Source organism: Magnolia sinica, chromosome 12 (assembly GCF_029962835.1).
Source record: "Magnolia sinica isolate HGM2019 chromosome 12, MsV1, whole genome shotgun sequence".
Taxonomy (NCBI): domain Eukaryota; kingdom Viridiplantae; phylum Streptophyta; class Magnoliopsida; order Magnoliales; family Magnoliaceae; genus Magnolia; species Magnolia sinica.
The window spans coordinates 61930138-61951607 of NC_080584.1; the positions used below are offsets into that span (position 1 = coordinate 61930138).

The 21470-nt window shown below is 35.8% G+C and overlaps 1 protein-coding gene across 1 annotated transcript in view; it reads right to left on the reverse strand.

The window, feature by feature from the left end:
• The window catches only part of LOC131220129 (receptor-like protein 15), a 52802-nt gene that overhangs the window by 27216 nt on the left and 4116 nt on the right, over window positions 1-21470 (reverse strand). The gene's annotated exons all lie outside the window — the stretch shown is intronic.

Genomic DNA, 21470 nt, shown 5'->3' on the forward strand with positions numbered 1-21470 from the left:
TATGCACTTGTGGTGATTGTTGTAAGAAATAGATTTATTTCTTTTACCTCTATATCGGTTTGAGTTTTTAATACTTACTGACATTCTACATATCAAGTTATCCTACCATAAGCCTTGGTTTTTGGTGTAAGGTTGTCCTTAGAACAACGTTTGTATCAACCTCCCAAGACTTATGCATTCGAGGTTGCTATTAATATCTGTTATTTGTGATTATCTTCCAGATTTTATTTTTATTTGGCATAGACCTATTTGTGATTTTGATTGAGATCAGCCAGGGAAATCTCAGCGTAAGGTTTTTTTTATCGTGTAAACCCAATTCAAAAATACAATTGTAAAGGTTTTAAGGTGAACCTTGGAAAACCTTCTTTCTTAGTGAAAGCTAATACCCCATGAGTGTGGATATTGAGATTGGAGTCGTTGTGTGGCTGTTTGCGAGCAGTTGGTGTATACACACGAACCACCATAATTCTTGGAGTTTGATTGGTGATGATGGTGATGTGTATGATGTGGTGAATGTTGTAATCTATCTTATCCACTTGTGGTGATTGTTGTAAGAGATAGATTTATTTCTTTTACCTCTATATCGATTTGAGTTTTTGATACTTACTGACATTCTACATATCAAGTTATCCTACCATAAGCCTTGGTTTTTTGTGTAAGGTTGTCCTTAGAACAACGTTTGTATCAACCTCCCAAGACTTATGCATTTGAGGTTGCTATTAATATCTATTATTTGTGATTATCTTTCATATTTTATTTTTATTTGGCATAGTCTTATACCCCCCTCTAGGACTTAGAGCTTGCCCTTTTCAAAGGCCCGATTGGAGGCAAAAGTCATCAAGACCGTCAGAACCTCAAAACAGGCATATCTCGTAAATCGGAATGAGTTACTTGACATAGGATATATGATTTTGGAGTAGGACGAGCTACTTTATCCAACCAACCCAGTCAAATTTCCTGTTTATTTCTATTTTTACTATTTTTAGTAAGTTTTAGTGTGATTGTAACTTTTCATCCGTTGGGCTTTAGGAGTTGTCCAACATGAAAAGTGTTTGGAAAATTTAGGAGAATAATGTGGTTAAGTCACATAGGAAACTTACTATAAATAGTAAATTTACTATTTATAATAAGTTACAAATTTTAGGGATTTTTAGTTGTAGTTTAATTCCAAAACTTCTTCCAAGACTTGATATCCCTATTTAAAAGGTTGTAGACTCGTTTATTGTAGTTATATATTAACTTACAAATTTTCATGAATACTATTTTTATTTTCTTGCTTTTTCCTCGTGGATTCGAGAAGTCTCTGTGAAGAGTCCAGGAAAGCTTCGTGGATTCGAAGTAGTTGTCCCCCTGAGGAAGACGGTGATCGACCTCATCACATTCATCCCTACATCAGGAATTAATTGAGATCCCCTTCTTAGGGCGGCCAACGACAACATGTCCAAATTGAGATGATAACGACCTAAGGAAAAGCATATGGAAATGGTACACCTGATCAGTTGGCCACATGCGCTGCAGGTTGAGATACGGTCAGTCATTACCAAGGGTGCCGATAGTCCGACATCATCCATAATAACCAAATTGAGCACAAATAAAGGGCTCACCCCTAGCCCTAAAGGAAAGGTTCATTTGAAAGGGAATAATCATCAAAGACCGGTTAGCTAACACCAAGGATAAAGGAAAAGCGACAATGGTCAACCAAGACCCAAAAGTTTGAATATTGTTAAACCTTCCTGGAATCTCATTCTACATGAATCCCTCGTCTATCAAACTTGTCATGAAAAGATAACTCAAGGAGGGAACTAAACGGTTCAATAAACCCCGACATAAGGCTAAAACGCCACCAACACATGGTCAGGTTATGGTCGGACAAAAGGCCGGTCAACAATCAAAGCAACATAGCAGGAAGAAAGCAATCTTCAGCAAAGCAGTCCATTCCATAGAGAACAACAAGAAAGACGCCCGGAAGGCTACCAAATCAATTGTAGCAGCCCTGGGTCCTGATCTAGATGCAATTAGTTGCCCAATCTGGACAATATTTCAAAACTTGTGTCTAGAACTCTAAAAGAATTGGTGTTTAGATACAAACTCTTAAGGGATGAAATGGCGTCTAAATATGGTAGAGTGCTTCTATTGAAGTGGTTACAACTCAAATCAAAGTGATCTAGCTTGCTCAATCTCGACTATCTTTTGAAACCTGCCTATAGGTGACGTCCTGTGTTTAGGACCTGCTTAGAACAGCTTGGAACAGGGGAATAATCCCAACCATTATTAATTTTTCATTAAAAATAAAATAAAAATATTTACTCAAAAACATAACATGCCCAGGAGGAAACACTTAAGAGGGCCCTTTGTTTCCAACACTCTCCCTTCCCGTATATCTTGTGTTCAACATGAAACAGATGGCAATGCTATAGTGAATTGAGATACAAAGGGAAAAACAATGTTTTCCTATATTTATGTGGTAGATGGCCTCAAATCCCAAGAACTCTCTGTTTTTTTTTTTTCACTGTCATCGTTGAAGCCTTATATCAATTGGTTTTTATCAAGTCCAACTTGAAATGGACAAAGTTACAATTTAAAAGTCAGCCAGTCAAGTGCGTTTGGATGCACTATCAAATTGAATTTCAAATTCTGTAGTGACCCCTCCAGCACGGATACTGGTTGGGACTGGAAAACCTCTGTGGGCTCCACCATGATGTATGTATCTTATCCACACAGTCCATTCATGTTGCAAGCTCATTTTAGGGTATGAGACCGAAAAATGAGATAGATCCAAAGCTTATGTGGGCCACACCACAATGAAGAAGTGGGGATAGCGACACATACCGTGGACACCTTCCTAGTGTCCAGCGGCCATGTTTATTTTCCATCCGACCTGTTCATAAAGTCACTTAAACCTGGATGAAGGCAAAACAAAAATAAAAATAAAAATCTGCTTTATCCAAAACTTCTGTAGCTTCACAGGAAGTTTTCAACAGTAGGAATTCAATCTCCACTGTTTCCTGTGGTGTGCTCCACTTGAGCTTTGGATCTGCCTCACTTCTGTGATGATGATCTAAGATGACCTGGAAAAATGGATGGACTGCATGAATGGTTGGCACTGGAGGATCACTACAGAATCTGAGTCCTCTCACCTCCTTCCCCTCTCTTCAATCACTTTAGGTTAAAGCCAAAGGTGGCTTCTTTTGACTGATCTCGGACAACAAAAGCCCTTTTAAAATATTATAATAAGAAGAAGAAAGCACTGAAAACTACCTTCTTTTTTTTTTTTCGCCGCAATTGAGCTTATAATATGGCAGAAGATGTAATATTATTATCTGCTACTACTGATGGCAAGAATCAACAAGCATCTCAAAATGTCAAATTTCAAATGCCATTTTGATATGCATGTGAAAGACTCCTATCAGTAAGATCTATATGCTTTTACATAGAAGGGATAGTGAGCCATTCAGTCTCTTAAACTGCTGTTATCAATCTCTGTTTAATTTCTTTACAATTGATCAACTTACCTTCAGAGGGGAAGTGTCGTTCAATATTATTGTAGCTTAGATCGAGAGTCCTGAGGGATGAGAGTGAACCCAAATAGAGAAAAATGCTTTCATTGAAGGAGTTAAAACTGAGGTCAAGGTGCTCTTAGAATGGGAAAAATCCCATATGGGTGATGTCCTGTATTTAGGGCCTGCTTAGAATGGGAAAAATCCCAACCATTCTTAATCCTTCATTAGAAAAATAAATAAATTTCCTCAAATGCATCATGCCGAAGAGGAAATGCCAGGGGCCTTTATTTCCAACACACTGCGGTAGATCTTTTGTTCAGCATGAAACAGATGGTGATGCTGGAGTGAATTAAATTGCAATGGTTAAAAATGTTTCCCCGTATTTATGTAGGAGAAGGCCTCAAATCCCAACAACTCTTTTTTTTTTTTTTTCTCCAAGTCATCCTCGTCATTGAAGCCCTGTTTTTTCATGTGCAAATTGAAATTGACAGAATTACAGTTAATAAACGAGAAATCACTACATACCTTGGCATATTTGCAATTCAATTTATTAGGACATCTGAAGGCAGCCCTGTTTTAAATCATCAAGGAAGAATGTTAAGATTGTAGGAGATAAAGGTACCTTCATGATCAACCCAACCACCCAGGTTACTCCAGGACAAATCGAGGCTCTGCAGTTCTCCAAAGGATAGAAGTAAGTCTGCGTTCAGATACCATTCTCCCAACTCGTATTCCCTAGTATTATTGAGAGAAATTTCAGTCACTCGGCCTGTCCCATTGTTGCACTTGATTCTTTCCCAACTACAACAGTCAGTCCCATCCTCCCATGTAGGAAGAGAAGACCCATTCGGATAATTGATGGAAGCTTTGATCTCCAAGAGAGAAGTCCTCTCCTTGTCCAAGTACCCAAGACACCCATGACTATGGTACTGAACAAAAACCAAAGCCCACAACCACATAACCAATGCCCAATCCATGGAAATTGTTAGTTTTCTCCTCTGTATTCCAGCAGGAGAATGTTCTTCAATTTATAAGTGTAGAAGTTCTAAGGTTGGCCCACTATATATAATGTTTATTTTATCCATGCCGTCTATCCATTTTGGATTATTATTTCAGTGCATGAGCTACAAAACAGAGTAGATCCAAATCTCAACTGGACCACACCATTAGAAACTTCCTAGCGGCCACTGCAATGCTTATTTTGCATCCAAATGGTCGATTAATGAAGAGAAAACACAAATATCAGCTTCATCTAAAACTTTGTGGCCCACAAGAAGTTTTTAATTGCAGGCGTTTAATCACCACTTATCCCTATGGTGTGTTCCACTAAGATATGGACACTCCTAATTTTTGGGTTCATGACATAAAATGAGCTGGCAAATTGGTTGGACGGCAGAGATAAAACACATACATCATGTGGGTCCCACAAAGCACCGCCCAGCATTCTTAACATGCAATCCGTGTCCGTTTGGAAGACGCTGTTGAGAATTTCGGTGGGAGGAGAGTGGTGGGGCTAATCCATGGCTCAGCTGCTCTGATAGGTATACCCATGGCCTCTCTTTATGTATTTGTTAAATATCCAGGCCGTCCATCTGTTTTTTCATTTCATTTTAGGACGGGTCCCTGAACCTTAAGAAGATACAAATATCAAGCATACCACACCACAAAAACTGCGAAAGAGTAACCATTACACACTTTTTGTGGGCCGCAAATGCCTCCAGTCAAGCTGATCGTGGTCCACCTGAGATTTGGATCTGCTTACCTAAAATGAGCTGTTGAAACGGATGGATGGCGTGAATATACAAAACATCACGAAAGCGGGCCCCACGGAAAGGGTTACACCCACCGAAGTGTTATCCGGGTAACACATAATCCGTTCCCAGTGACTGAAGGGCAGTAAGTTACACACGGTTCCGATCGAGCTAATACACGCCACAGGTATAATTAGCTTAATTAAGCGTCATGCGTTGCATGAGTTTCATGTCACTCCCCCATTTTAATCCTATTAATCCTGATCCTTTACCTACGCACTAGAATGTGGGGTACAGTACTTTTATACTCAAAAATATCATTTATATAGGAGATCAATACCATAAAAACAACACGAACAATCATGATGATCAACCGGCACAAAGTTAAGAGTTGTTCTCTCATCAGGTGGACCACGACATCAGTAGTAATAGGCAACCAACGGTCTTGCTTAACGTACAAGTGGAGCCCACCTAGTGAGTAGATCACCCTTATTTTTTAAAAAATGGACAACCTTTCTGGCAGAGCGTACGGTTTTCACAGAGCTGATCATGTCCAACGTAAGTGTGATGTTGGCGTGAAACATGGTGCCGTGCCACGTACAACACAGTTGCAGCATTGACGGTAGATAAATAGTTATCCTTCAGAGGTGATGAAGACTTTTGAACTGTTCATGTCATACCCTTCAGAAGTGATGAAGACTTTTGAACTGTTCATGTCATACACACACTGTCCAGGTCCATTGTTCACATGTAACATAGCAGGAAAATGAGCTGTGCTCTGATACTCTGGAATAGCATGATGGATGATACACAGGTATGTAAAAAAGAACTCAAAAAGGGCTTCAGTCGCATGGAAATATATAATTGAAAATAAACTGTACATAATATGCTTGCCAGTTTAGATGAATCCTCAACCAAAAGTTTTTTTTTTTTTTTTTTTTTTTGTTAACCGGGCTATTAGATTGATATATATTTAGTGAATGATTAAAATATATATATATATATATATATATAGGGAAAAGGTACTATGTGCTCAACCTAACGATAAGCTTTGGTGAGGTCGAGCTGTGTGCGCCACCATGATGTGTGTCGACCATCAACACCGTGCATTTGATGGGTCCCCTCTAAATTATGGGATATCCCAAAAATCAGCCATATACGGAACTCAGGTGGGCCATACCATCTAAAATCATGTGAAGACACCGTTAAAACATATAAAGCACTTGGTGGGGCCCACCTGAGTTTTGAATGCTGCTGAAACTTGGTCTGAACCCTCATCCAAGTGGGACACACATAATGGATGGGCTGGATTTGCAAACCACATCTCGGTGGGCCCAAAAAATGATTATGAATGTTTTAATGGTGCACGGCCCCTCCCCACTTCTGTATGTGGTATGGCCCACACAAGTCACGGATTGACTTGATTTTTGAGACCGAGGCCCACGATGGAATGGTGCATCTGACTGATGGGGTAGATGTTCGAAATGCATCACGGTGGGGCCCACACAGCTCGACCTCATGGGACAGACTCGCGAGGTCGAGCGCATAGTACCTTTTCCATATATATATATATATATATATATATATATATATATATATATATATATATATATATATATATGTATATATATATATTCTTATTTCCAAAAACAAGTGTCAACGAATCAGAGGTTAGCATTGTTTGACCCATTTGAGTATCTTCTTTACCAACTGGAATTTGGTTCTTTTTAATAACCTAAACCAGCAATGCGATTGGGATTCTCTTAGATGAGAGATGCCTGAATCATATCTCACATTGAATCTTTTAACCTTTAATTATACGAGGGTATGGCAATCAAGCAAAAGAGCTACATTCCAAAGAGTTGAAATAGCCTAAATTGAGATATTTTTCTTGCCTATCTACTATATAATGTGAGACTGAGTGGATTTGAATTATTGGAACATGACTCATAAACCCAGGTCAAAGCCCCAGTAGATACAGCAAACCTATTATTCTACTACCCAATGAGAACTTAACAATGTGCATTTAGCTTATTCTACATACATGTGGAAGGTCTCTCCATACACAGAGGCAGAAATACAAATATAGAACACTTAGTGAGATTTGATTTTCTATATGGTGGGATATGCAACTGTCAAATCCTTTCAACTAAAAATCATACATTCGCAAAGCTCGAGTGTGCCATGGATTATGAAAACCAATGGATGCCTAAAAGTTCACTTTTTATATTATGGATGACCTAATAAGTAGAATTGCTTAAGTATTGAAAAAGGAGATTTAATTTTTATTTCTAACTAGATGGAAAGCTCAAATCTCTCATTTCCGTTTGACGTTAGAACGTGTCCATGTATGTGTACCATGGGACTCAACTTGCTGTTTCAATGAACCTTGGAAATTCCTTGGCTTCCTCTTCCTTTGAAATGGGAAAAGTAAGAGTTTATTTTGACTTCATCATTACATAATGATGGAACCTGTTTTTCCACTCTCTAGGGCCAACGTACTCAAATAATCTAACAATTTAACCATTTATACTCTCTTACTTAAACAGGCAAGTCATTTTACCGTAATCATGAATGAATGATGATCACTATCTTTGATTTTTCGAATGGATTTAAAGGCACTGATTTTTTTTTTATTGTTCTAAATTTATCTTCAAATGGTCCTATTAAGCCTTATTTAGTACAACTTTCTTGTGGTGGCCCTTTATGTACAGAGTCCGAAATACGTAGCAATCAGCGTATTGGCCACAAGGGACGACAACATACGTGTTTTATGCAAGAGTTTGATTGCCAAACTCGATTAGATTCATGTGTAGAACCTAAATTAAGCCCTTATGTAAGCCACTAAATAGGTGTGTATGTGTAGGTTCTTGGGCAGGACCGATGTTCATGGCTAGCCTATAGAAAACCATGTAAATCTCCAATGGAGCCGGTCTTTGTGTATGATTGTAAAGTTTAAAAGTCAAACTGATTTAAAACTTTCAAGATAGTTAATACTGGTACAATCTAAGAGATAATGCGTCCGTCGAAAATACAGTAACCACTATACATGCTTGTCTTTGGGATTGCATGGGGCCTATCATATGCATAAGTGATATATATGAATATATATATATATATATATATATATATATATATATATATATATATATATATATATATATATATATATATATATGCATGATTATATGAATGGTATGAGTTGATATGTGGCACATCCCACACATACATGTACACAATCATACTTATAGACTAGTTGCTTACTTGTCATATCTATGGTAGTCTATGTGATTGGACCATCTATTAGCTTGGAAGCCTTAGATTTAATTGTCGTAGTTTAATTTTTATATTAGTTTAAATTAAGAAATTGTGTTTTAAAATGTATAATTTTTAATTGGTCCTAACCACCCCAATTTAGGACATAGCCATCATTCCTTAGCTTCGTCAAGCTTTCGTGCATAGCTCATGGGAACACCACGTGCAATTACCCCGATCAAATAGTCATTGCCTTGATCGATGAACACATGATAATTTATTTGGACAAAGTAAAAGTATAAGAAAAGGAAACATCTCAACCAACTAAAGTTTCTTCTGATCGAGCTACAACGGTGGACCTTCTTTTTTCTTTAGCCCCTTTGGCTGATATTTCTCATTCCTTATCTCCTTTCTCTACGAAGTTGCTTCTCATAAAAGATATTTTATCCTCCATTGATTGAGTCTTTCGATCTGATATCCTTATAGCCGAATCCCCTACACATTCGTCAAAGATTTAGTAGTTGTATGAGTAATTACAAGCTCTTATTCACTCTGGTGTTGCTGATATCATCATGTCAAGATCGATTGTGACACTTAACTTTCTTATTCTTTGATACTAAACTCTAACTCGATAAGATAAGTCCCTGTTGACCAAACTACCGGTACTCCCTGAATTTTTTAGCTTGATCCATGAGTATTAAGATAAGTAATTGCGGTAAACTTCAATTTAAGCATTCAATGGTCTACATTAGAATGATTGAAATCATAACTATCAGTAAACAAATTAGTATTGTATATAGGACCTAAAGGAGTCAAACGCAACCTTAATGGATCTGAAGGCTTAAATCTCTACCTTTGAGGATAAACTGAGATTATTGAAGGAAGAAGAGAAATCTCTGACCGAGTGTAGACATAATTAGAAGACTAAAATAAAACATCGAGACATTTATATGTAAGAGCACACTCTAATGATGTTGAGAACTCTACAAGTTTGGCGTGGAGAAATCAATAACGATCTCCAGCAAACTAAGAGAATCTACCCTGGACGGTACCTGCAATACTCCTAAACTCTTCTGAACATCATCAATTTTCATATCATCATTTATCAGACTCGGTCGTGTGAGAGCAACAAACAAAAGAGAGAAACTGAGTACAAAGCCCACATGATCGGCGCCACATCGACCAAGTCCTACATTTTCTCCACTGAGTTTTGAAAAGTGAAGAGTCCTGAAAGGCTCAAAGGTAAAAAAATGAACTCATCACAGAACGTGCTGCTAAAGAATTTGATAAGATGAAGGTTTTTTATGTCTAATTCACACTCAAGCCTAGCCATTTTCTTTGGTTTTTTAAAATAAAGATGTAATCGGCCTATCAAATACATTTTACTTATCATCGGCCTTATAATATAATAATTATATATATTTATGCTTATTTTTGTTGTTCAACCGATTTAGGTCTTTATATATCTTTTATGATTAGTCTACCCATCGTTTGGCCTGATATTTTCATATCTTTCAGATATTAAGACGACATGCTTTTAAAAATCTACCATTTATTGGATTTTTTGACATCCTTACTCTCGAGAGGCAATATCACTTTTCAAACCATATTGCTTTCACCTTCTTTTCATCTTATTTTTGTATACCCAATTAACTCTGGCCTTATTCGTCATGATGAAATTTAAGGCCCTTACCTGAATTTCTTCTAAGTCCTCGAGCCTAACTAACATAGCCTTTGTGAACTCAGTCGTGGTTATAGCTCGATAGACTACCCATAATGATGACACAATCACTTCCAATGATAACAAAACATTATGCCCATTAACCGATCTAAATGGACTCATCCATGTGCTTTGAAACGAGTTGCAATAAGCTTAAAGAGCTTCTAAAAACTTAATATATCATTGCTAGCATAAAATATTGAATGACATAATAAGTTTATATTCTTGATGACTTTATTGCTAGCATTGGCATTAGCATTGGCCTGAGCATAATAAGGTGTTGAATGCATCAACTTGATTTTATACTGATTAGCCATCACCTGGACATGCTTGGAAGAAAATGCTACTTCTCGGTCTAGAGTAATTGATTCAGGAATTTCAAACAAATAAATTATATAAGTATCAACTCAATAATTTCTTAATGATTTGTTTTCAATATGAGTTTTTCTTCTACACATTTGATGAAGAAATCAATCGTCACAATAATAAAGTTATGCTCTTTAGATGATGGAGAATAAATTTTTCTTATCAAATCAATAACTCATCTTCAAAATTGCAAAGGTTTGACAATATAATGCAATTCAATCATAAGCACATGTTGTATCGGTCTACGTTTTTGACATGTTTTACATCCTTTAATTAGCATATTGGTTACAATAAGAAAACATGTTTAGCGAAAAATATCTATAGCATCAAAGTCCGAGCTTCATTTTTTTTATAACCTAATATGCTCCACACATTCCTTCATGCACTTCACCCATAGCCAACATAGACTCATTTTTGTTTGAACATCACAACAACACGTCATTGGTCCATTTTCGATATAGCTCCTCATCAATCAACACATAGTTTACAACCATTCATCTAATGTCTCGACCAACTTTCGTCTAAGAAGACCAAAAATATTCTATAATTGAAGCTCTCCAATTGTTATCGCTCACTTTGACCTGGCAAATCTTGTCGGTTATTTTCCTCTTAAAAACTAAGGGTAATAACTTCCTCCAAATGGTCACCATTCTCTCTTCAAATCCTTAGACGATTTGAAGGCCTAATGCTATCATATTATTTCATTTGCATTTATATTGCTCCCTTGAGTTATATGTTTTAACTTAACTTAGCAACCGTGTCGCAAAAAGATGATACGAGTATATAGTCTTATTACAATTATATGAACCGATTAATGGGTTTATCACTAATAAGGAATCGCCCATAACAAAACCTTTTTTGCTCCTAAATCGGTCAACATTTCTAGATTAATTATCAAGGCTTCGCATTCAGTTTGATTATTAGTGCAATCGAACTCAAGCCAAAATGCAAATTCTTGTTTTATATGAGTTAGATCGATCGAACCAATCCCTACACCTAATCCTTTATTAGTCTTTGAACCGTTAAATATCAATCTCCAAGATGATCGATAAACCACATATAAGTTTAAGGCCTACAAAAGGAAATCGGCTTTCCATGTCTGAAGGATAATTAGCTAGGATATCTACAATGGTATGTTCTTTCAAAGTCTTTTGTGTTACATACACTAAATTGAACTTAGATAATATATGAATCCATTTGCCAATTTAGCTATTTAGAGTTAGTCAATTTAATAAATACTTTATTAAATCAGTTACTGTAATTACATTAATTATCTCAGCCAACAAATAATGATTTAATTTTGTAATCGCGAAGTATAATAATAAACATAACTTTTCTATAACAAAATACCATTTCTCAGTATCTAACAATGTTCGACTAAGATAATAGACCGTGCTCTTTTTGGTCATCGTTGTCTTGTGTTAATAAAGCTCCAATCGATTTTACAGAAGCTGAGATAAACAACTTAAGTGGTCGACCATTTACCGGCGACATCAACACTAGTAGCCTATATAAATAATTTTTAATGATATTGAAAGCCAACTAATATTCTAACTCCCATATGAATTCATCTTCTTATTTTAGCTTTAAGAATGAAAAAAATACATTAGCTTTTCCAGCACGGTTGAAAATAAATCACTGCATAAAATTAACCTTGCCAAAAAACTTTTGTAACTCAGTTTTGGTTCTTAGCGGCCGAGCTTCTATTATATCTTACACCTTATGCCGATATGTTTCGATTCCTCTCAATTATACCATAAAATTACCGATCGATACCCCAAAAACATATTTAAAAGGGTTCATTTTCAATTTATAAATCTTCCTTCTTTCAAATGACTTTAGTAAGTGATTGAGATGTTCTATCAAATTGATTGATTTAACCACCACATCATTGATATTGATTTTCATGAATCAACTGATCATATCATGAAAAATGGCATTTTCTTTCATGAGTAGATCATACATTTTTTAGTCCAAATGGAATTACAGCTCAATAAAATATACTGAAAGGATCAGGAGATCTAAAGGCAGTTTTTGGGATATCTCCTACTATAATGTTTATTTTATTATATCGGAATAGTTGTTTATAAAGGATACCATTCAATATTTGGTATAACTCAATTTAAATTTTAAAAATCAATACACACTATAAGCTTAATTTTTTTTTTTTTTAAATAACAAACATTTTGTTCGAAATTTATTTATCATATTTGATAGGTTTAATGAAACCTACTTTTTAAAAGTTGCTTGATTTCTTCCTTTATCTTTTGAGTCACTTCGATCTTCATCTGCCTAGACAGTTGTTTATGTGACCGATAATCTTATTTCATAAGTAACATGTGTTTAACTAGATTTTTGTTTAATACAAGCAATTCATGATAGTCTTATGCAAAGCAATCACCGAACTCTTTAAGTCAATAAGTTCAGCTTGTATTTGGGAATCCAATAATCTATTGATAAAAATTAGCTTAGGGTGTTGTTTCATCCCTAAATTTTCTCCTATTAGAGAATCTTAACTTGAGCATAATAATCTTCTAATTTCTTTAAGGCCGGTTTCAAATCGTTTATTTCAATACCATCTTCACCTATTTGGTCGGCTCGTATTGCTATCTCAGCCATATCAATATAACATTCATTATCATGATCTCATAAACTCTCCTTTAGCTATTATACTTGAGCCATGAATTTAGCCTTGACTGACGATTGACCTATCATTGGATTTCTTCAATCGTACATCTTGTAGTCACACGAAAGGGAATTATTGTCTTCGGTAACTCTTCGTTCAATTGAAGTGTGGCAATAATATCATGTATGACATTATCAGGATTGAGTTTGGCATCAATTCCAGTTGGTTTATCATTTTTATCTTGTCTTGTAGACTATATTGGTCTGATATCATTTCTAAAAGAATAATCTTCGGTTGCATTACACATCGAAAAGAACAATTTATTATTGGTAAAAATCAATTCTACTCTATCTTGATTCTAAAATATCACAAACTGATGTAGTGATGATAGAATACATGATAACGAATGAATCTAATCTCGTCCAGGTAAAGCATCGTAATTTAATGAATTGTCAACCACAAAGAAAGCAGCTAACACTTTCTTAGTTCTCACCATTAATTTGACCGGTAAAATACCCTGCATTTATGTTACTCTTCCAGCGAAATTATTCATCATGACCTCGATAGGGATAAGGTCATCCCGTCTTTCATAATTTAGCCACCATTTTGGCTCAGAGAATGTTAACAACAACATTTTTTATTAGAACCCAAGTTATTGGACACCCTTCTAGGTGAATAGAAATATATAATGGTTTCAAATGTTGGGTCATCATGAAAGTCGACCTTTCAATAATTATTTTTCAAAAGGGGACCTGTATTCAATCGTCACGATCGACACCTTTTTAGCTTCCATGTTGTATGATTATTGGAGAGCCTAACTCTTTTTTAACTCCTTTCATCGTGCTTGGTTCAGATGGTTTATCTTGAAAACTTAATGGTAATATCAGCAATATTACAATCTAATGTGATCGGTGGAAACAAGCCAAATAGCATAACTAAATTTGGACATTTCTTCCTAGGTATATCCAAATTCAGTTTATTTATAACTTCATTCTTGATTCCTTCTTTTAGTTTAGAAGAAGTTGGTCTTAAAGTTCTTATTTTAACAAGAAATTCTTTAATCAGAAGATCATCTGAGAACTCTTTATCGCTTAAGTATCTGGTCGTTCCCCTCATATGTATTTTTCTTTTATCATACTAATTATCAATCGAGTTAAACCCCATATGAAGCTTGGCTGTATTGGCTAATATCTGTTCTTTTTCTTTTGTCTTTAGTATTGTCAAGCTCGATTAGGTTCGTAGGTACATTTGAGATTCGTCTCACACATCGGTCAACTGTCTTATCTTTTCTGCCTTTGTAAATGTCGTTTCTCAGTACGATTTACCCTTCTGGTACTTCTAAAAATTTCATATGACTGAGCCTTTTCGACACTCCTTGTTGGATAGGCCGAGGTTTAACCAGCTTTTATACTTGGACGAGGGAAAAGTGATCGTCGACATGTTTAGGCTTTTATAGGTAAAAGGTATTCCTTCCTCATAGTTTTGATTGACCGATTGTCTCGTTTGATATTTAGGTTGATAAAATCTCTCATTTGATCGAGTCAGCCTCGTACATTTATCACACATGTGCTAATAATTTAACATTATTGCCTCTAAATATTCTTCGGTTTGATCAACTATAGGCTTAAGCCTCGTATTACTCATGCCATCCTTTAGCTGCTTAGCTTGACCCATATAGTACCGAGGTTAATCTATTGTCGTGGTTAAAGCAACCATTGAGGATTAATGGTGGGCATAGTGATCTCGATATTGGACGATAAAAAAGAATTAGTATCGATCAACATTGCTTCTTTTTCTTTTTCAAAAAAAATTAGCGACCCTTTGTCGATATTGTCTTGAATAACATTACTGAAAACAACACATTTGTAAGTGGAATATGATCGAGTTCTATGCTATTCATAGTAATTAATCTTTATCAATTCTTTATCTGTCAAAATTTTTTGTTAACAAGAATCTTAATAAATTTACCGGTTAACATAATATCTAAGATTTCGTCAGTGCAAAAAATATTAATAATGTACGTTCTTTGAACTTTTTAATTAGAGGATATCATTGCATCTGCTTTAACTAAAGTCAAGTATATGAATGGTTGTTTATCCACCACTTTAGTCACTGCAACATCATAATTAGGGTCGTAATAATATGTCACTATTAATGAATTATCTTGTCGCATTGACTCCTGAATCAGTGCCTTATATTGAGCACATTCCTATTCAAATCATAAAGATTTGTGAATTTTGTTCTTATAAATTTCTTTCGAAGCTTGAATTCATGTCTATCTTAAGCTAACTGGACAAATTTTTCTTCGATCATGACTACCTTGCATAAGATTTTTGCTCTCTAAAACTGAGTAATATAATTTTTGACAGATTCTCTTAGCAACTGTCGAGAACGAGCAAGATCGGCCATAGAATTTTCATTGTCCTTAAAAGAACTGAGCATGTAATTTTTCTTCTGTCTCTTACCAATTTTGTATGGAATTTGGTAGCAGATTGGATACTAGGTGAAAGAGACTCCGGTGATAAATGACCAAATAGTTGTAATTTATAATACTCGTTATTAGCCAATTCTCAACATTGTATATATGGTAAATTGACCAAGTTTTCTATAGTCGCTTAACTTGTATCACTAGTACAAACATCGTAAAGTCAAGTTGATAATTTCTCGATAATGGATATTACCAGTCGATCTAGTTAGGATATGGCCTATGATAAACAAGAGTAGTAGTTCGTCCAGGAACTTAACCTGTTACTTCCTAAACCAGTTGAGCAATTTGATTACGTTCCCAGTGTTGTTACGAAACAATTGAGATACTTTTGGACCAACTCGATATTCTTATTCATTAAAAAGTTGGTTTCAATACAAAGGTTACCCCCAATATATCTATTGATTCTTGGCTTTTAGAATTAAGTTCTTATTCTTACGTTCAGGATGCCTGAAATCTACCAGTGGTGGTGAATTTGGTACATATTGGACAGGAACACATTTAAGACATTTAAAATCTTCCGATATTAGTGAATTTAATATATCCTAGACTAAACTAGGGATAGAAATAGGTAGTGTATTTCGCCTTAAGGGAATCGTCCATGGCACTAGCTAAACTGATGGTACAGGTGCTAAATTCCCAACATAACTAGTATCGACCTATTTCTGAAGTATAATAGGTGATCTTTTAGTAAATAAATTTGTCAACTGATTCATGCTCTCGGTCTAGCCGACCATCCACATATTAAAGGTTTCAGTTTAAGCTCTCAAGTGTTTAGCCTAAACTCGCGACAATTCTATGATGTCCTGAATCCTTCGTTGCATATCAATCATCTTAGTTGATATAATGTCAAGCAGTTCAATTCAGGACGTCGATTGCCTATCTAAATTTGATGGAACGAGTACCAAAATAGGTGATGGATTTCTTTGCTCGGGCACCTGTTGAATTTGTAACTCCTCATCGTGAGTAGGAGGCTCATTTGCTATAATAACATTAGTAGTGGATGTTGAAGCATTGCGACCATACCTTTGGCACATGATTTTGAAAAATTACTACACAAATAAGTATACTTGTGTGCTAAAATCATTCTTTTTTCAAAATTAATGCAAAAAAAATTTATGATAGTCAAGTAGCTTGTCCTGTCCCACCATGTGTGCAAAAAATGTTGGCATTTTAGTTTTGCACGGCACGTGCACAATAAATATTTATAACAACTTAGTAGTTGTAAGTCCTACTAGGCGTGCTAAAAATGTCAACTATTCGATTTGCTTTGCTACGTGTAATGTGTGCGGCCATGCCATATTCGATAAAGTGGTTCAATGCAATTCGATCAACTTTGACCCCAATCGTCAAAAATGAGCATATACGTCTAAATTGAATGTATATGAGCAAATTCTGAGAATATCGATCGCTTACTCAACCACTTACAAAATTTTATAATAATTAGGCAATAATTGGAGGGTGGGGTACTTCCTTTGAAGATGGGCTGCTTTAGGCCTTCCATAAGAAAGGACTTTCAGAATAGCATTGCATTCAAACAAAAGGAAAAACTCACAATCGGTTATTAGAAGGAATTGCAAGAATGCGTCTCTTGAAAGAACTGTGTGATGTTGAATAAAGAATAAATCTAACTTATGACCATAAATTTGGATTACAACTAAAGATTATACTTAAGAATTATTGCTACTATAAGGATAAGCTGGAATAAAATTAATTTGATAGATTGATTGTTTTTTTATTATTATTATATTGTGTTTGGATATTGTGTTGTTTTTTCTCTATTGGATTCTTATAGTATTTAAAGAGTTCCGTTGTAGGTTATTCATCCATTTCCTTCTTCCATTACTGCAACGGTTACAGTAGTTAAAAACACTTTCTCAAAATCCTTCTTTTTATTACGTTTCTTTTTTTCAACCATTCTTCTTTTGTCGCCCAAGCTTTGCTCACATCAATTGTCTTTTGTACCTCAGACTACTAAACCGCATTTTTCTCTTTGCTCGTTAGACTTTTAAATTACTCGATCAATCCTTAGTCACGAAGACATGTGAGGGTCACAAATATAATTGTATGGCTTTGGTTCACTTTATAAGGCTACCACATGGCCATTAAAATTTGGTATGACTAGGAACATCCATAAGAGTTTGTTTATTCTCACATGAGCTAATAAAAGCTCTATTGATTTTCTAAGGATATATTTATGGTGAGATTATGACAATGGAAGTAAAACTATGGTGAGGTCTATCTAACCCCTTTTCATGTTGACTTCTACAACTCAAAGGATCAAAAGTTATACTTGAAGTAGTAAAAATGAAAATAAATTAGACTTTCGACCAACAATCCGATGGAATCTCTCAAATATGGCATGTGAAACTGTACACGGCAGGGTTGGTTGGCTAAAGTAGCTTCTCTTGCCCCAACATCATATATAATATGTTAAGAAACTCATCCCGGTTTGCGTTACGACTGTTTTAAGGTTTTGACGGTTTGGATTGTTTCCACCTCCAATCTGGCCCTCTCCATCTTTTCCATTAAAGTGTTTGCGACCCTCTCTACATCAGGCAGGTGTGGGTCTCTTTTGTATTCTTTGGATGGCGTGCCCATTCGAAAGAAATAAATCTTTTTAGTTGTTTTTCAAAAAAAAAAAAACACACTTAAATTCCTCTTTGTTTCTAAAGAAACTCCAATAGCATGGTGCTCCAACTTGGCTTGTATTATTATAAAGCACAATCCATCCATAATAAGACGCACAATTTGGGTGGTCTTATAAGATACAGTTGTATAATGGTACCTATTGCAGATATGTATAGGGTTGGATTTATAAATATCTAACAGGTCTCTCACATCTCCTATATATTCCTATCATCTTCATTAAAATAAACACAATAGAACTAATTCCATGATGTTGTTCCCTGTGGATAACGTTTTGGTTATTAATTTAATTGTATTAAAGAATGTAGTTAAGTTTTCCAGTTTTGGAATTATGAATATATCTATTATTTGCTCGATTACTAGTCATCCAAGTTGGCACCAATAATCATGATCAGCTCCCACATTTCTTTTCTTGTTTTTTCTTGTTCTTTCAAAAAGTAGATTATCACCACTATGCGGCACTTCAAAAAAATATATATATTTTTTAGTAATTGCTTTCATTTATATATTGCAAGAACACAATTTTTTTCCAACTACAGAAAGATCATAGTAAAAAACCTGCAGCCATCTGTCCACTGGGTTTCTCTAGATTTTGCCAGCGAATCATTGGTGTATTTATAGCAATTGAACATTGCAGACTTTGTCAAAGTCTATTGAACATTAAGTTGATGGCTCATGCAACTAGGGGTTTCATGTAAGGTGGGGAATGGAAGGGCACGGATAAAAGTGGTTATCTCTTTCATGAAATAAAAGCTTGAGCATCTTCCTTTCACTGGGCTTCCACTAAAGTCCATTGACGACAAGGTTAGCATCATGTAGTGGTTGGCCTTTTGTAACTAAGGGTCTTCATGGGTCCACCAGATTGACTGTGTCGACTAACCAAGACGTGTACTAGGTGGCCAAGACAAACCTCAATCATCTCTTTCATAAGACAATGAAGGGAAAAACTTCAATAATCTTGCAGAATGTAAAGCATGATCAGCAGGCACTTATATATTGATTAGAAATTCCCGGTTAACATATAACTAATACAAATTAATCTGTCTAAATTTTGTATTATAATTTAGATGTGACATAAACCACAATTTTTTTAATAAATAAATAAAAACATGAATAACAAAACATATTTAATTATCTAGCTATCAGATTAATGGACATTTAATTTACTTGATGGATCATATATCAGTTCAAGTGTAGACGAATTAGAGGATAAAATTGTGCAAACAATCCGGCTGTTAGATTATAAGTTGGAAAGAATGGATTACATAGTTTAGACGGCTTAAGTTGAGTAAATGTACTGCAGATATACCATTTGGAAGTACCTGTGTATCAAGCCTCGTATGCAGCCGGAGTATCAACTAACACCCCCAGTTTAAATTTTAAAAATAAAAAATAAAAACGAGAATTTTCCATATGTATACTTGCCTTTCGGGCTATGGACTAAAACCTACTGCTTTTAAATTATTTTCCGAACCTGCCGATGGTTTTCACTGTCGATTAAGTACGGTAATAGATTTTTATATTTTCATATTACCGAAACTGCCCTACCATTGACGCACTCGGCAATCTGTCCTCCTAAATACACGATCTTGTGCCAACCTAACTCTAACCACATGTGGATCCCATCTTGATGTTCGTGACAAATCCACCCCGTTCATCTGTTTCTACATATCATTTTATGACATCTTCCCAAAATTAAGACAGATCCAAAGGTCAACGTTTGGTCCAAGATAGACCTAATATGTTTCAACGGTAAGAGTTTAATCCCACTCTATCCTATTGCGTGGCCCAATGAATATTGATATTGGTTTCATTTTTGGGCCCATACTATAAAATGAGCTGAAAAAACAGATGGACAGGGTGGATTTTTCATAAACATTCCATGACCCAGTAAATGTTTCAACAGTAAGCGTTCAATCCCCACTGTTTCTTGTTGGTTGTCTCACTTGAGATTTGAATAAGCCTCATTTTTTGCGCCCATACTATAAAATGAGGCAAAAAAAATCCAGTGAATGGAATGGATTTATCAGAAACATAATTTTGGGCCTCACTTAGGCTCAACCAAATCCCACTCTTGACTTGAATTTCCTAGACAGATTGATTGACGTGGATTGTCATGCTGATCTAAGCTCGACCATACATGGGGCCCACCTTGATGTTGGTTAGAAATCAACCCCATCCATCTGCTTTTCTAGCACCAAAAAATGAGCCACATCCATAGTTCAAAGTGGCCCCTTAATGGCTCCAATATGTTTCAACAGTTGGTATTCAATCCCATGTTTCCTATCGTATGGCCACTTAAGCTTTGGAGCTGCGTCATTTTCTGCCAATGTCTTAAAACGATCTGGATATACAAATGGACAGGGTAGATTTGTCGCAAACAATCCGTGACCCTGCAAATGTTTCAACAGTGGGAATTCAATCCCACTTATTCTGTTTGTTTGGCCACTTGAGCTCTAAATTGGCCTCATTTTTGGGTGCATATCCTGTGTGTTATCTAAAATCCAATGGCTAAACCTGAGTGGATTTTTCACAAACATGACAGTGGGCCCCACCTAATGCTGGATAACCCTCCTTATCTAGACTTAAAATGCCCAAAACCTCTCTCGAAAACTTTCCTGACGCTTGATTGACTTGCCGACCTGACCTTGACTGTGCGGGTCCTACCTTGAGGTTGTGAGAAATCCACAGTCCATTTGTTTTGCTAGCTTGATGGGCCGAAAAATAAACGGGATCCAATGCTCAAAGTGAGCCCCATGATGGCCCAAAATGTTTTAAGGATGAGCTTTTAATATCACCGTTCCCTTAGGTGTTGTCCTTCGTGTTGGCCTCATTTTTGGCCCATGGCATAAACGGAGCTATCAAAACCTATGGACCAGGTGAATTTCTCACAAGCATCTCATGCCCTATGAAATTTTCAACCGTGGATGTTCAATCCTCACTGTTTCCTGTCATGCGGCCCAGTTGAGCCTTGGATTTGTTTCATTTTTTTTTCTATCAACAGTGCCTGTCAGCAACCACGATATCATTAGTATAGAGAATTGTACAAATTGTGTATAATGATGGGATGCATGACCTTCGGCTCTCATTAGCAAAAAAATCTGTGGAAACAAGGTAA